The sequence below is a fragment of the Lampetra fluviatilis genome, chromosome 23 (genome assembly GCF_964198595.1).
Source record: "Lampetra fluviatilis chromosome 23, kcLamFluv1.1, whole genome shotgun sequence".
Classification (NCBI taxonomy): domain Eukaryota; kingdom Metazoa; phylum Chordata; class Hyperoartia; order Petromyzontiformes; family Petromyzontidae; genus Lampetra; species Lampetra fluviatilis.
This window is the reverse complement of record NC_136297.1, coordinates 1,130,450-1,148,335: the sequence shown is the minus strand read 5'-3', so window position 1 is coordinate 1,148,335 and position 17,886 is coordinate 1,130,450.

Genomic DNA, 17,886 nt, shown 5'->3' with positions numbered 1-17,886 from the left:
CCATGGTGGAGAGTTTGGAATCTTGATTGATTGATTGCTTCTGTGAACAGGTGTCTTTTATACAGGTAACAAGCTGAGATTAGGAGCACTCCCTTTAAGAGTGTGCTCCTAATCTCAGCTCGCTACCTGTATAAAAGACACCTAGGAGCCATACATATTTTGATTGAGAGGGGGTCAAATACTTATTTCCCTCATTAAAATGCAAATCAATTTATAACATTTTTGACATGCGTTTTTCTGGATTGTGTTATTATTCTGTCTCTCACTGTTCAGATAAACCTACCATTAAAATTATAGACTGATCATTTCTTTGTCAGTGGGCAAACGTACAAAATCAGCAGGGGATCAAATACTTTTTTCCCTCACTGTAAGTGGCGGTGACGTCACCACGGTACTTGTGCCAGGCTAGGTGCACTTTGAGGCCACGTGAAGAATGTATGTTGAACTTCTTTCGCACTGTACGTAGCCAGCTGTGCTAATCAGTGATGCGAAGTGTGCAAGGCTCGCGAGAAGGAGGTCATGAGGCACTCTATCTACGAACCGCCGTCAAACGTTCGCCATAAGTTATCTGCGCGGAGGAGAGGTAAGGCCAAGACGCCCCTCGCCTTCCGTAGCGCACTTTTGGCGCTAGCGAAGGCGGCCTTCCCCAAGATGGACCATGACGGAGTCGACTCATTTTGTCCTTGAAAGATTGTTGATGTTGGCAAAGGACCTCAACATCGTGATGCCGGCCGTCGACGAAGACTATTTATCTTCTCTCAAGGTTGTATGATGCATCCAGGCGCACCAGCTCTTGCAACGACATCAAGGGTTGGCGGCGTGTACGGCGCCTCTTGAGGCACGAAGACGAGTCATGAAACATCACACACTCGGCCCCTGAATTCACCTCACGCATCGCGTTCGGTCGGTTTTCAATGGGGTGTAGCCTTTGTCATCCTCAGAGGCGGATTGCTCATGCATTGGGTTGGAGGGTTTGCTCCGTTACAACATTGTCGTGCTTACTGCCCTACGGGGTAAAGTCATCTGAGCGGTGTATGAGCGACTGTTGCACCTGGGTGTGCATTAGACGCTAGCCACACTTAAACTCGACTTCTTCTGTCCTGGCATGGAAAAAGATGTCGCAAATTTATTGAAGGGGTGTGTGCAGTGCGCGTGGCGGAAATCCCTGTCTAAACCCTGTTGTCCACCGTTGCAATCCATTCAGGTTTCCCGCATAAATTAGCTGGTTGCTCTTGATATTCTTGGTCCATTTCCTACTTCCCCTCGTGGCAATAACTTTGTACTAGTGGGCATCGAATATTTTTCGCGCTGGCCGATGGCCTGGCCGCTTCCCAACCAGTCAGTGGCGGCCATCACCAAGGAAATCCTCGATGGCTATGTGATGAGTGTCTTCTGACCGATCAGGGTAAGAATTTTTCTTTGAAATTGCTGCGGGAGGTGTGTGACTTGTTGGGAACAAAGAAAGTGCGTACGTTGCCATACCACCCACAGACGGATGGAATGGTGGAGCGCTTGCACAGGACTCTGACTTCTATGTTGAGCCATCAGGTCAGCGAGTCCCAGCTTGACTGGGACTTGCATGTTCCCGGGGTCCTGGCTGCCTATAGAATGGCCCCTCACGCGTCCACCAGTTACTCACCACTTTTTTATGTATGGAAGAGAACACAACCCTCCGATTGATGTCCAATTACGAGCCACACCAAACAAGGCTAAATCCATGCGCTTTACCCTTCAGAGGCTTTCGGAAGTGCGTGAGGCTACCATAGAAAATTCCAATTCGCGTTAATTGGCAAATTAGTGGCTGAGGGGTTTCCGTCTTTCTGCACATGAGTGGGCTCCAAGTGACAGAGCTGGCTGCACTATCCCCAGGTACCAGTGACTACGTCATCCAAATTGTTTAAACCCTGGAGGGGGCCGGTTGATGTGATTCGGGTCGTTCGGCCCCAGTGCGTTCAAATTCTCTGGGGTCAGCGGAGTTGGTGTGTGCATCCCTCTCGCCTCAAGCCTTTCATCGCACCGTGTGCATTCATCCCATCTCCCCTACGCAGGGGCTGAGTGTCAGATGTGTCTGGCGAGCTGAGGTGTGTACCCGCTGAGGGGAGTCATGTGATCCCGTCAGGTGCCGCGCGTTTAACGTTCCTCAAGGCCGCCACCTGCGCCGTCTCACCAAGATTCGGGAGAGGAAGGCCCATTTGCCCGGCCGACTGCTCTTCGTGAGGAGCCGAGTTCGACGGAACATTTTCAAATTCCCCCCGGGACCCCCAGGGAGAGTAGGCCCACCTCCCCTGGGGGCCCGGCCACAAGGACTCGATCAAAGACTCTTCGGTTTTCGTGATCCCCATACACACATGCTCCCACACCATCAGTTGGTTGTCGCACTCAGCAGGCCGTATTGGTTATTGGCTGAACCGGGCCTTCATTGTGCTTGCGGGTGTTGTTACACGTGAGGGTGGGAGATGCTGGTACTGGAGGCGGTCCCGAGGTTTCGCCTGTTACGGCGTTTTATTTTTTCTCTCTCTTCCCCTCTCTCTTCCGTTGTTTTTGCCTATTGTTGTTCTGTACTTCCGTCCCCTTTCCCCGTTAGTTAATGTATATTCTGTATATAGTGTACATATTGGAAAGATGGGTTGGGGTATTTATTTGTTGAGGCACACTAAGGGGTTTTGTTCTTTTGTTGAGGGGGAGTTGACAGCCGGGACATCTGAGTGCTGCGAAAGGGGATGGGGGGTGGGTGATGTAGTGACATCGCGGGATGTCACTGTGCAGTACCGGCCCTAGAGAGGCACGGCATGCGATGTAGCGACATTGCGGACACCACAGTGATGTGGGTGAAGTGCCGGCCCTAGAGAGGCCCGGCGTGCGGTGTAACGACACCGCGGACACCACGAGGGTGTGGGTGCAGTACCGGCCCTAGAGGGGTCTGGTGAGCGCTGATGGATAGCGCTGGATGGCACCGCGCTTGGCGTGCAGTGCCAGCCCTACAGGACAGGGTGTGGGAGTGCCGGCCGTAGGAATGGGGTTACTAAAGGCCATGGCACTCTGGTTGACCCGAGAGCACACGTGACCGGTTAAGTCTACAAAGGGGCCCAAGTGGGGGCTAGGGGTGGTCACGTGGTGAGCATCCAGATCCTTCCCGAGGATTCTGGAAGGTGGTCATGGCCAAGGGCGGAGCCAGCCACGCCGCAGAGAATATAAGCCGGGTCCCCAGAGGGACCGGCGTTGCTGTTGTTCATCCTGAAGAAACCTTCGTCAACGTTTTACGTTCTTCCGAGTCTCCAACACGTGGACCTGGACGCGAGCTGTTGGTCCCATTCCATCGTAGCAGTTACATTGTTATTAGTGTAATAAGAGCCTTTCTCGGATTCACATGGTGATCGGCTTTGCCGGTCCCACTTTACAGCCAATGGGGGGAGAGCCTGGGAGCATGGCCTCGGCGTGATCACGGGATGTCAGCTAGGTGATTGGTTTTGCTGGTCTTGGCCTCAGCCAATGGGAAGACAAGTCAGGGGCGTGGTCCCGGGAGTTGATGAGGAATCTTGAACATTCGGCGCAGGCTATTGAGGATTGGCTGGAGTGTACCACGTGACCCAGGCGTTAAATAAGGGGAGAGAGGAGAGACACGTGGTCAGACACGGAATGAAGAGAGAGAGAGGCCACGCGCGAGTGGGGCTCCGGGTGCCACGTGGCGGTGCATCTCTGGTGGCTGTCTGCCCGCTTCCCGTTGCCTGCCAGCAACGGGGAGTGTTTGTGAACTGCAAGAAGTTAAAATAAAGGACCGATTCCACAAGCCGTCTCCAGCGTGTTATTAAATTGGTGTCAGAAGTTCTTCTGGGACCGTTTGGACGATCTTCAAGATGTCCAAGCACCTCAGAAAGAAGAACCCACCCGACCCTCCATCGGAGAAGTTGTGGAGATGGACGACGACGATCTGCTGGGAGCTACGGCTCCTCTGCCTCCGGCTGCCGCTCTCCTCGACACCTCTCATTGCCCACGGGAGGAAGAGGCAACCATCTCAAGGGCGGACGATGATGGCGGAGCAGATCGAGTCACTCCGCGCGATTATGCTCAATCTGGTGATGGCGGTCGCGTCCTCTTATGCGGTTCAGCTTAATGCCGAGGACCAGGATCTTAGGTGGGAAACGACGTCCGCCATTTCTCCTGCCACACGGGGGGAGGCCTCTATCTTGGGCGGGGCGGCGGCGACGGAGCCGTTCGACGCCATCTTGCGCGAGGCTGCCACCACGTGGGCGCAGGACGCCATTTTGTCGGAGACGCGCAGAACGCGGGAAGCGCAAATGGAGACGCACGAGGCGTCTGCCTGCCACCGCGGACATCGGCTTTCACAGATTAAGGAATTTATCGCCGGGGGCGATTGGAGTGCTTTTACATGGCGCCTTGAGTCGGCCTTCAGATCCGTGCGATGGATGGAGGCGGAGGCACTGGAAGCGCTGCCCACGCTGCTGGACGATGTTTCCCTGGCGGTCTTCCGATCCATCCCGGCATCCAAGAAGAAGACGCTTCGTGATGCTTTCGCGGAAATGGCGGAGTTTTACGACCCGCAGACGGCAGCTACGAGAAAATTTATGTCACGTCGTCGAGGATCAGAGGAGTCGCCTTTGGCTTACCGGGGGGCACTGGTGGCGTTAGCCATGGCCGCTTACCCCGACGCGACGGCTGATCACCTCGATCCTCTTATCCTTTCCCATATGCTGGAGCTGTCCCAGGAACTCAACATCTCGCTGCCGGTATGCGGCCACGAACCGCTTACATCGCGATGGGTGGCGCGCTGCTTGGACGCTAAATTTAACATCAAGCACTGGGATCAGATGGCGGCATGGACGGGGAAACCCGAAATCGACGGCCCACCTTTAGGGTGGTCTCCACGACGGGTCGTCCACTGCTCCGACGACTCCGGCGACGACGAGGTGGTGGCTGCTGTTCCGCACTGGATCCTGAGACGGCGGCTGCGCGACCAGAGTGGTGACTATGCAAGCCGACCACGTGCGGGGGCCGGGTCGACCGACCGCCGGCCGACGACGGCCACGTGCTTCAAGTGTGGCCGACGAGGCCATATTGCCCGCGACTGCCGCTGCCGACCTCTGCCTTCGCCGCTTCCACCGAGTGGGCCTCCATCTCCTCCACCGGGCGCGGAGCCGCGACACCCTCGGGCGAGTCGGCGCAAATCGGACACCCGGCAGGTCGTGTCACATCATTCATCCACTCGCACACATAGTTGCACTTCCAATGATAATTGTGATTCTTCGGTGTCATTACCACGCTCTACTACACAATGGAAAAAATTGGCTCGGTTGTGGCTGCGGTGTCAGGTTCGTCGACGGTACGGGGTACCATCGAGGGCATCGACGTCCGTATTTTGGTGGACACTGGCGCGTCTGCCACCATCATTTCCGATGTTATTTTTCATCTTTTGTCTATTCCCACGTCGCGAATCTGCCGGGTTAATGACGCGTTTGTAGACGCAAATGGGGGTAGCATGGGTATTTTCGGTAAAGTCGATGTGCGTATTGCTATCGGTAATATTACCGCCAAAGGATCGGTGTTGATCTCGCGCTCACTGGCCGTCCCATGTCTATTAAGTACCGATTTCTTGCGCTGCATGCCACTTAAGATACTGGTCGACCAGGATTGTTTAGAAATGCCGGGGGGTCGTAGGATGTCGTTCCTGCCTTCCCTGCTGGCCCGTTCGCAACCGGGTAACGCTATTAACGCCATGGTCGCTGCCACAGTAGAAGTTCCATCAGGCTCACAAATGCTTATCCCGCTGCGTTACCGTAAACCCCTTCAGGTTAAGGATGGTACGATGGGTGTGTTATTATCCCCGTCGAATTCGGTGTCTAAATCTTTTTCCTTGGTGGCAGCCCAAACGATCGTACGGCCGGGTCAGGCCCCGTTCATACAGGTGTTGAATGGGGGGCCAGACCGGGTCGTTGTCCCAGCTGGATAGGTATTGGCTCACGCCACTACCGATTTCGCCACTTTTGACGGAAAGCCACAAATTAAAACACCCACCGATGGACCGCCACGCGATCGTTCACAGGAACGGTGGATCGCGGACTTGTGCGGGGAAAATTCATCTTTATCAAATGCGCAGAGGACTGCTTTGCATTCGTTGTTATTACAGTATGCTGACGTTTTCAGTAAAAATGATTTGTATCTCGGCCGTACGTCGCTTTTGTCGCACCATATTGACACCAGTGCGACACCTCCGATTTGTATGCATCCACATCGCATGAGCCCTGCAGAAAGGGAACACGTGCGCGGCGTGGTAGACGAGATGTTGGCGCGGATATTATTTCGCCGTCCAACAGTCCGTGGGGCGCGCCGGTGGTACTGGTTAAGAAAAAGGATGGTGGGACGAGATTTTGTGTAGATTTCCGCCGGTTGAATAAGATATCCGTGGCGGACGCATACCCTTTACCACGGATGGATGACTCATTGGACACTTTTTCAGGGGCAAAATTCTTCTCCACCCTCGATCTGTCCTCGGGCTTTTGGCAGCTCCCCCTCGATGACGCGTCGAAACCCAAGACGGCATTCCGCACGCCACAAGGTCTCTTTGAGTTTAACCGGTTACCCATGGGCTTAAATGCGGCTCCGGCGATGTTCCAACGCCTGATGGAACTGGTACTGGCGGGACTACAGTGGGAGACATGCCTCATATATTTAGACGATATTATCGTTTTTAGCCGCACGTTCGAGGAACACCTCCAACGCCTGGAGACTGTCTTTCAGAGGATGCGGTCGGCTGACCTAATGTTTAAACCAAAGAAATGCCACCTTTTGCAACACTCCGTCCGTTACTTGGGTCATATCGTCAGTTCGGACGGCGTGTCCACTGACCCTCAGAAAGCGCGATGTGTCCGAGAGTGGCCTACACCCACTTCGGTGGGCGACATTCGGTGCTTTATTGGGTTTGCATCCTACTATCGCCGGTTTGTTAAGAACTTTGCCACACTGGCTAAACCACTGCATATGCTGACGGGCAAAAATCAAAGGTTTAAATGGGGTCCGGAGGAGGAACGCTCTTTTCACTCGCTCCGGGATCACCTCACCACGGCGCCTACGCTCGACTACCCAGACTTTTCCCAGCCGTTCATCCTTGACACGGATGCTAGCGATATCGGCATCGGGGCCGTTTTATCGCAACGTAAAGACGGAGTTGAACGAGTGGTTGCATACGGCAGCAGGGTTCTGTCCCCGGCAGAAACACGATATTGCGTGACAAGGCGGGAACTTTTGGCGATCGTGCATTTTGTTCGCCTGTACCGGCTACGGCCGGTACAGGCGAACAAAATGCACGATCGCCAAAAGAAGGAAATTCCTCGTTCGCACTGATCACGCGGCTTTGCAATACTCATTGAAATTGGACCAACCATCAGGCCAATTGGCTCGGTGGTTGGAATCGTTACAGGAATTTTCCTTCGATATCACGTACCGCAAGGGTGCTCGCCACGCCAACGCGAACGCGCTCTCCAGGTTACCACCCATTCCCCCGTGCACTTGTCTGATGGGTATGCACCGCTGCAGGGCACCGCTTACCTCGCCCTGTCCGGTTATGGGGGCGATGTTGAACGAGGACAGCCAGGATGTGCCAGTGGATACTGATGATACCCTGTGGCTGCCGCACTCGGTTTGGCTACGCGAGCAGGAGGCCGATGCCTCTCTGGCTCCGCTGCGGAAATTGATCGGGAAACCGAGAGCTCATTTGGCGGGATGGAAGTGGCGGATGTTCCGGGGCCAGGCGGGACTATTAATGTGTACCGATGGATTGTCTGACCGACCACGCCTGGTCGTGCCTACATCCCTTCGCCCTGACCTGCTTCGCGCTCTGCACGCTGACAAATTAATGCACCTCGGCGTGCAGAAAACTTTGGCCGCAATGCAGAAAGATTTATTTTGGCCCGGCATGACGGCAGACGTCAACGACTTTGTCCGGTCATGCCATGATTGTGCGAAGAGGAAACCGCCTCGGAAACATTATGTGCCGCCATTACGTTCCATTGAGGTATCCCGTATAAACGAATTAGTTGCTCTGGACATCCTCGGGCCGTTCCCTCCATCGGCTAGGGGCAACAAATACCTTCTGGTCGGGGTAGAATATTTTTCTCGATGGCCTATGGCCTGGCTTCTGCCTGACCAGATGGCTGCGTCCATCACCGATGCTTTCGTGAATGGTTATGTCATGGATAAAGGAGCACCCGAGAGGCTGCTCACGGATCAGGGACGTAACTTCTCCTCCAAATTGCTCAAGGAGGTTTGCGATGCGCTGGGCACAAAGAAAATCCGCACTTCCCCTTACCATCCGCAAACGGATGGCATGGTGGAACGATTTAACCGCACCCTTTCGGCTATGCTTTGTCACACGGTGAGTGAAAAGAAGACCGATTGGGACTTGCACATACCGGGCGTCTTAGCAGCATACCGCATGGTTCCGCACGCGTCCACGGGATATTCGCCATTTTTCTTGATGTATGGTCGTGAGAACGTACCTCCCATTGATGTACAACTGGGTACGCTGAGGAAACAGCCGTCCCTTTCCTTGCCTGATCACGTACGGGACTCGCTTGAACGGGTTACAGAGGCGCGAGAGGCCGCCAGATGTGCGACGGCCCGTACGCAGGCAAGGAACGAGAGATGTGCGCGTCGATCGCATACCCACATGCCCTGGTCAGTGGGCGATCTGGCATGGCTCCACTGCCCTCAGGTGCCGGTGGGCACATCCCCTAAATTGCACAGGCCTTGGCGGGGGCCTGTGACGTTGGTGGACATTCGGAACCCACAGAGTGTTCGCGTCCAGTACGGAAAACGTCGGTGGTACGTCCATTCGTCGCGACTCAAACCCTACGTTGGTTCGCGTGACGATCCCTCATCTCCACTTGTTGACCTGCCGGGGTCTGCTGTGCCGAATATTCCGCTTTTCTCGCCCGTTGATCTCCAGCGGGGCTGTGTTGTGCCCCCTGCAGATGAACAGGTTTTGAGGGCTCATGAGATCCCCGCCGTCCCTCCTCCAACGGGACCTGCCCTGGACACGACTGAAACCGAACATTCTCCTTCTTCTTCTTCATGCCAACCACCTCCTGTTGATCTGGCGGCAAGGCGACCGTGCGCAGGAAGCGGAGAGGGTCCCGCGTCGCGTACGCGGTCGAAATCTCTTCTGTTTCGATAGCATTGATTGCCTTGCAGTCCCTTCCCTGTTGTTACCGCGCTGCAGGGACGCCCTAATGTATGTCTGTTTATTCATGGGTGAATTTTAATTTTGTTCGGCGCATAGACGCCCATTTCGCCCCTTCATGGTTAATGCGTCTTTGACGCCCAATTAAGCAATTTTATGGAATCGGCTTGTCACCCTTTTCCCAGCCGAGACGGCTGACTTTTCACCGGGGAGGGGGGGGGTGATGTAATAAGAGCCTATGTCGGATTCACGTGGTGATTGGCTTTGGCGGTCCCGCTTTACAGCCAATGGGGGGAGAGCCTAGGAGCATGGCCTCGGCGTGATCACGGGATGTCAGCTAGGTGATTGGTTTTGCTGGTCTTGGCCTCAGCCAATGGGAAGACAAGTCAGGGGCGTGGTCCCGGGAGTTGATGGGGAATCTGGAACATTCAGCGCAGGCTATTGAGGATTGGCTGGAGTGTACCACGTGACCCAGGCGTTAAATAAGGGGAGAGAGGAGAGACACGTGGTCAGACACAGAACGAAGAGAGAGAGAGGCCACGCGCGAGTGGGGCTCCGGGTGCCACGTGGTGGTGCGTCTCTGGTGGCTGTCTGCCCGCTTCCCGTTGCCTGCCAGCAACGGGGAGTGTTTGTGAACTGCAAGAAGTGAAATAAAAGGACCGATTCCACAAGCCGTCTCCAGCGTGTTATTACATTAGTGTAGTTAGCCTGGTGGTCACCACCATAGGTTGTTATTCTGTTAAAGGGAAGTTATCCCGTGTGTTGGAGTTAAATAAACGTGTCGCCTCCAAGTATACGTCTGCGACTCAGTTGAACTCACTACATATACACACAGCACACACACACAAAGACAAAGACCCCCCATATAGCCTTAACAGACTGTTGGGGCAAGTGCTGTTAGCAAGTAGCACCTATGAAGGCCGGCACGGCACGCGAGGGGGTAGGTGACCAACACCACGCCCGGCCGCCTTTGTTTCCCCAGTGGTGATGTTTACACACTGCACCAGGTATGCGTTTGTAAGTCTGAGTCAACCTAGAGGAGGCCCAGAATCTGTTCAGATGCACTTATTAGTCGTGAGTGTTGGTAGCGCAGAGCGCTAACCACTGCGCCACTGCCCCCCACTACACACGCACAGGACACAGAGAGAGAGTGGTTTCATCTCTTATCACCGGTTTATTTTACCAGGTAAGGCCCCACTGAGATGTGTAGCTCTTTTTCAGAAGCTACCTGGCTATCACAAATTATAGCCCAAAGAAGTATCTTATTATCACGTGGACATTTATAGAAGCAGCCAAATACCCTAAACGCGTGACGTCGATTCTAAATGTGGAGGGAACAACCCGGAGGACCCGGAGAAAAATGCACACGACCGCGGGGAGAGAGAGACGCAGATTCCAAATATACAGCAGGCATCGGGATTGGCATCCAACCCACGACCTCCTGCATACCAGGCGAGGTAGTTAACATCTCCTAGCCACCGAGGGAAGCGCGGTGTAGGCGCGGTGTTGGGGAGCGCGCGGACGACGATTTGAGGCGCACTGCGTCTCGCTGCGTGACGACTGCCGCCAGCGCACAGGGTTCCCCATCGTGTACCCTGCCGCTGGAGCCACCGCTTTCATCCATTTCCCCCGAATCCGGTCCGGTCCGGACCGCGCCGCTGGCATCACGCATTACGAAATGAAGAAAGTTTCAAATTCAGGCCTGTCGCATAGAGAGACCGGCCCGCCGGAAGTGGACATCGCAGAGCTCCTTCTGAGATCCCTTCAAGTGGCCCCTCTGGCCCACAGAGTGGAAGGGCTGGCACTTTCCCAACCCACCCTGCTACATGAATCTCAAAGCAACACTTGGCGCAATGGTCCCTTCGCCGATTGCGCGTGACGAGCGGACGAATGAGGAGCGAGAGAGGGTTGTGCGAACCGCCACCCACGATGCCGTGCACCGCTCCGAGTTGATAAAGCTGCAGTCGCAGCATCTTGGGTAGTAGCCTAGCGATGGTGGGGGGGGGAAGGTCGGAGGTCACCCTCCACGATAACAAACCCCGCGTCACTCACTAATTTGGCGACACGGCTCTGCGGCAGTGCCGTGTCCATGGTTTCAACTCTGGGCCAGGCCACCCTGGTTAATTTAACCGTTACGCACCCGTCGTGATGTCTTGCCTCGCTCGTGCTGGTGATGCGAACGACCCCAGGACGTCGCTCGCGAGACCCGGCCGCTTGTTCGCTTGTTCGTGTGCCACCGGCGAAATATAAAAAAAAACTGGCAAGTTGCTCGATTTGGACAACACACGCACACTCCAATTGTCGCCCCCGAGTGAGAAGGCTGTGCAGGATCCTCCTGAAGAAGCGTTTTGGGGGCCCGGGTGAGGGCTTTCCTGGGTAATAAAACACAAACTACCAGCTTGTACATCGCCCGGCCAAACCGTTGCAGTTAATTTGAACGTCCGCGCCGGAGTGTTTTTCTGTTGTTTGACCCTGTTGTCGATACGCTTCTAAGCCTTGTTTATAGTTCTGCGCTGGATTTTCGTGTACAATACGTTGTTTCTGCTTTTGCCCTGGCCGGTTTGCATGTTACCTCCACCCTGCGGCGTCACTGCCGCCACTGCCGAGGCTCTTGGACTGTGGTCTCCTGCGTCTCGATGCAACTCTGTGAAGCTCTGTGCCAGCGGTTCTTCATCTTTACTGCAGCCCTCCACCCCTTTGGTTCTCAATCGTTATTTTTTTTTATAATGTTAATAAATACACAGGGGTTTGATGAAACAAAGTAGTTGTACTTACGAGCCCGTGCTTAATTTGTGTTTTCCATTATTTACCTTCTAAAACAATCTGGCCATGTCTCGCACACACCCAGGGGTGCGTGCACCCCAGGTTAAGAACCACTGCTCTATTAGATTCTACCCATCTCTTTGTAACTCTATGGCTCTCTGTGTAGCTACTATATATAATTCGATGGGTCTCTATGCAACTCTGTTGATCTCTATGTAACTCCATAGATCTCTATGCAATGTTGTTGATCTCTATAAAACTCTTTAGGCCTCTATGTAACTCTATGTTGTTCTATGTAACTCTATGGGTCTCTGTGTAACTCTGTGAATCTCTATGTAACTATGTGAATCTCTATGTAACGATGTGGCTATCTATGTGTAATGTAGTAACTCGGCGGGAGACGACTTCACGGGTAGCACACTCTTTATTTCACCAACTTCGGTTCACAGGCGACTAACACCCACTGTAGTATCTCGGGTGACTAACACCCACTTGGTTACTCGGGTGACTAACACCCACTTGGTTACCCGGGTGACTAACACCCACTTAGCTACTCGGGTGACTAACACCCACTTGGTTACTCGGGTGACTAACACCCACTTAGCTACTCGGGTGACTAACACCCACTGAGCTACTCGGGTGACCAACACCCACTTAGCTACTCTGGCGACTAACGCCCACTGAGCTACTCTGGCGACTAACGCCTACTGAGCTACTCGGGTGACCAACACCCACTTAGCTACTCTGGCGACTAACGCCCACTGAGCTACTCTGGCGACTAACGCCCACTGAGCTACGCGGGTGACAAACACCCACTGAGCTACTCTGGACACACCCTGCCGGGGTGTCCGTCTCGACTGTGGGTCCCCCAGTCCTGACCCACGTGGGCGTCGAACCCCGGGTCCCACAGTCTCGCCTCCAAGCCACACAGGGCCCCGGTCCCTACAAGGACAGCGGGACTAGGGGTCTCGGGGCACTATGTCTTCAACTCCGTCTTCGATCTTCAACTGGTTAACAACCCCGAGTGCTCTCGCGCGTCCCCCTTTATACCCCACCTGCGGACGTCGCTGAGAGCACCCATCCTATTTGACCAATCACTGGGCGCTGGCTACGATCCTGTTTTCCCACATCTCAACGTGCCTCACCACCCACGCCGCGCCGCCCCGTCATCCGTCCCTCCCGGCGCGCGTGTCCATACCACGCTCACAACGCGTGCCCAACCCCGCACCCCGTGCCGCCCCGTGATCCATCACTGTCACAGTCGGCGCGCGTCAACACCACCACTACATCACCCCCTACCACATAGCTCGCAGGCGACCCGGCTGCTATAAAAATATACAACACCCCCTCCCCCCAGTGTGCCCCATAACACAACAACAAGAACAACAACCAACGTAACAACACAACACAACGCGAACACTGCCATCCGCAACCATCAACCAATGCCACTACACAACAACAGAACAATATATACAATCCGGCGAGTGACAATACCAAATGTGTATGCAGAAAATAAAAATAAAAAAAGATTTTTCCATTTTTTTTTTTTTTCCTTCTCTTCCGACTCGTGCAGCGTCCCATTCTTTCCGAGCGTCCCTAGAACGGGACATTATCCCGGCAGAGGGGGAACACCAGGCGAGCTCGGTGTTGAAAAATGTCTTCATGAAAAGTGTTGTGCCCTAGCCCGAGTCCGCCTTGCCGGTCCGTCGTACGGCACCAGACGCGGTTGACCGTCCGGCGGTGCCGGCAGTTCAGGAAGGCACGGGCCAGGCATCGGGGACCCGCGCGTGCCGCGGGGTTCCGGTTCCCGACGGTCAGCAGTCATCAGGCCCGAGACACCTGGGGGAGGGTCAGGTGGAGACACGTGAGGATCAGCCTGCGACACATCCCTCCCCAAGTCGACGGTCACATCACACGCCCGGTCGTTACGGCACAGAACGGGGTCACACGGTGCCGCATAGGGCTTCAGTCGGGAGGGGTGCACGTACCAACGGCGTTTTCCCCATTTAATCTGTATACTCTGGGGTCGTGCAACCCGCACAATTTCCACCGGTCCCCTCCAAGGTCTCAACAATTTGGGGGACGTAGCCAACGGTGCATGTGGACAATGCAGCCAGGCCTTATCGCCTGGTTTCCAATCGTGCGTATGCACCCTCCGTCCATGCAATCTCTCGTTCGCGATTTGCCGAGACCGCGAATTCAATCTCGCCGCCTCCCGCGCTTCAGCCAATTTGGCGATATTAAATTTGATGTGGTCTGCCAATTTTGATTTTGCACGTGGCTGGGAAATCCCCAGTTGGACGTCCATGGCCGGATCGGCCTCCCGCCCATACATAAGAAAAAAATGGGGAAAACCCCGTCGCCGCATGAGGGGCCATTCGATAGGCCGCGAGTACCCCCGGCACCTGTAAGTCCCAATCAACCTGATCGTCGCAGACCTGTTGGCACAGCATAGACGTAATCGTCCTGTTCAGACGCTCAACCATCCCGTCAGTCTGCGGGTGGTACGGGGAAGTCCGCACTTTCTTTGTACCCAACAGGTCGCACACCTCGCGCAACAAAACGCTCGAAAAATTCTTTCCTTGATCCGTCAGCAAGCGTTCGGGGGCGCCCTTGTCCAAAACATAACCCTGGACGAAGGCGTCCGCAACCGCTGCAGCCGACTGGTTGGCGAGTGGCCATGCCATGGGCCATCGGGTGAAGTACTCTACGCCAACCAGCAGGAACCTATTTCCCCTCGGCGTAGCAGGAAAGAGCCCCAAGATGTCTAACGCAACCAATTCGTTTGTGCGCGAAACTTGAATAGATTGCAGCGGTGGATTAGCCGCCAATGGTGGCGGTTTTCTTCGGGCGCACCCTACGCATCCCTTAAGAATGTTCGCCACGTCGTTACCCATCCCCGGCCAATAATAGTCTCGCTGGATTAGGGCGAGCGTTTTGTGAAAACCCAGATGCATGAGTCGTTCATGAGCAGCCAGAACGACCCTACCCCGCATAGCAAAAAAGCACGTGACGCCGGGACATGTTGTCCCACTTCATCAAGAGGCCCTGTCTGCACACCCAGGAACCGACCCGCGCATCCCCTACCTCGGGAGCGTCAACTTTTCGACGTAGCGTAAGCAGGGAGCTGTCGGACATTTGGAGACGGCCCCACTCAATGAGGGGCAACGATAACAGCGAGTCCCTCCCCGTGGGAGCGTCGACACCCGGGGTGTCAGTGGCGGCGAGCGCAACTCCCGCGGTGTCGGCGACCGGGGGTTTACACCGCGCCGATCCCAGCAAACATGCGCAGTCCGTGCGCGGTGGCAACCGCGACAAGGCGTCCGCATTTGAGTGTCGTAATCCCTTGCGGTAAATCGTCGTGAATTGGTAGTCCTGAAGGACCTCCAACCATCGGGACAATTGGCCCGATGGCTGCGCCACCCGCATAGCGTATTGGAGAGCCGCATGGTCCGTACGAACCGTAAAATGACGGCCGTAAAGATACGGCCTGAATTGCTGTGTAAAAAACACAATCGCTAACAATTCACGGCGAGTCACGCAATAGCGTTGTTCGGCGGGGGAAAGAACTCTACTACCGTAGGCGACCACCCGTTCAACCCCCCCGACCACCTGTGAGAGCACTCCCCCGATACCCGTGTTGCTGGCATCCGTGTCAAGCAAAAACGGTTGTGTGAAATCGGGGTAACACAAGGGGGGAGCCTGCACCAAGGCGTCACGAAGGGAGCAGAACGCATCCTCCTCTTCCGCCCCCCAGTGAAACCGCACACCCTTAGCCGTCAAAGCGTGCAGGGGCCTGGCTATGGTGGCAAACTGCTTGACAAACCGACGGTAATAGGAGGCGAATCCAATAAAGCTGCGAACCTCCGTGACCGAGGTTGGCGTTGGCCATGAGCTGACGCAGTGCGTCTTAGCAGGGTCTGTCGAGATCCCTGAACGACTCACGATATGGCCCAAATACCTGACCGATTCCCGAAGCAGAAAACATTTAGCCGGTTTAAATTTAAGCTTAGCGGAACGCATCCTGAGGAACACCGCTCTCAGTCGCTGGAGGTGCTCCTCAAAAGTCCGGCTGAAAACGATGATATCGTCGAGATAAATCAAACAGGTGTCCCATTGGAGGCCCGACAAAACCAATTCCATGAGCCTCTGGAACGTGGCGGGAGCGGAATGTAAGCCCATGGGCAAACGGTTGAATTCAAATAGGCCTCCCGGTGTCCGGAAAGCGGTTTTAGGTTTAGATTCGTTATCGAGGGGCAATTGCCAAAATCCGGAAAGCAGATCGAGTGTGGAAAAAAACTGTGCTCCCGCCAAGGCATTCAGCGACTCATCCATTCTGGGGAGCGGATACGCATCCGCCATCGAGATTTTGTTTAAGCGGCGGAAATCGACACAGAACCGCAAAGACCCGTCCTGTTTTTTAACTAGGACAATAGGAGCACCCCACGGACTAGAAGAGGGCGAAATGATGTCGGCCGCCAACATATCATTAACCGCCGACTGCACATGCTCCTTCTCGGCTGGGCTGAGCCGGAAGGGATTCTGTCGAATAGGGGCCGCGTCCCCCGTAGCTATGTGGTGGCGCAACAGGTCTGTGCAGCCGATATCGTACTTATGTCTGCTGAACACGTCAGCAAACTCGAGTAGCAAACCCCTCAATGCTCCCAATTGCACCTTGGACAAGTTAGCAGACCCGGCACACAACGAGTCCAACCACTCTGTCCCCTCATCACTTGGAGGATGCGACTCGACACTGAAATCGGCGTGAGCAACGAGCTGTTCCTCAACGGGTAGCGGCGCGGCGTGAGCCAGCACCGTTCCCTGCGTAATTATGGCTGGCCGCGACCCCGTATTCAGGACCATTACGAACGGCTCACTGTCCCCTCTCACCATGGTTTGAGCTACCGCCAAGTCGAGGCCCCTTTTGGCCCTGTTAGACGGCCCCAACAGTACTCCCTGTGCCCCCGCACCCACCCCGAGTGGTTTCCTCAACCGAAGGGGTACCAACATTTGCGATCCCGGGGGCACCCGTACAGTCTGAGTTGCCAGCGCCTGCACCGTCGCACAAACCGTGCGTATTTTGGTAGGGCTTGTCAAGAACGCAACCCGCCGTCCCGACAGAAGCTCAATGCAGGCCTGATCTATGAGAATTTTGATGGGCATTTTGGACAAAAAGTCCGTACCTAGCAAACAAGGAACGGCCAGCGATGATGATACAAAAATAGGGCCCGCCAATTTGATGTCACCAATGCAAAAAGTCGCCCGAATCTGGCCGATGATCCCCAGGGATCCCCCATTCGCCGCATAAAATGGCACGTCCACAGGCAGAAGGGGTCGACTTTGGACGGGAAGAATGTTATAAATAAGGTCCGAAATGATAGTGGCCGACGCACCCGTGTCCACAAGCACCCGGACCTCAACCCCGTCAATAAACCCCGTTACCACGGACGACCCGGCCGACGCAGCCACTATCCTGTGGGCCAATTCGGACCATTCGACTGCTTGCGGGCCGTGTACGGACCCCCCCCGCCGAAGTGAACCCCCGGCACCCAGCCGCGGACCCCCCACCGCCAAGCGGCGACCCGAACGTGCCGCGTATGTGGACCGGGCGTGTGAGGTGCCGCGACTTGCCGGGTTTAGTTGGGATGACTTGTGGGCCTGGTCGTCGTCCCGACGTGGTCCCGTGGCGCGCTGACGCGGGGCCCGGCACCCGGCTGCGACGTGACCCCGAAGGCCGCAGTTGTAGCAGACGACGAGGGACGTCGTAGGTTTCGGTTGCTCCAGCTTGCGGGATGAACGTGTGGGTGAACGACCTCCCGTTCTCCACTCCCCCGGACGCGAAACAGCGAAGGCCTGCTCCCGATCCGCAGCTGGCTGAGGCTCGGCGATCGTGGCGGCCAGTGCCGCGTTCTCCGCCAATTTGCAGACGA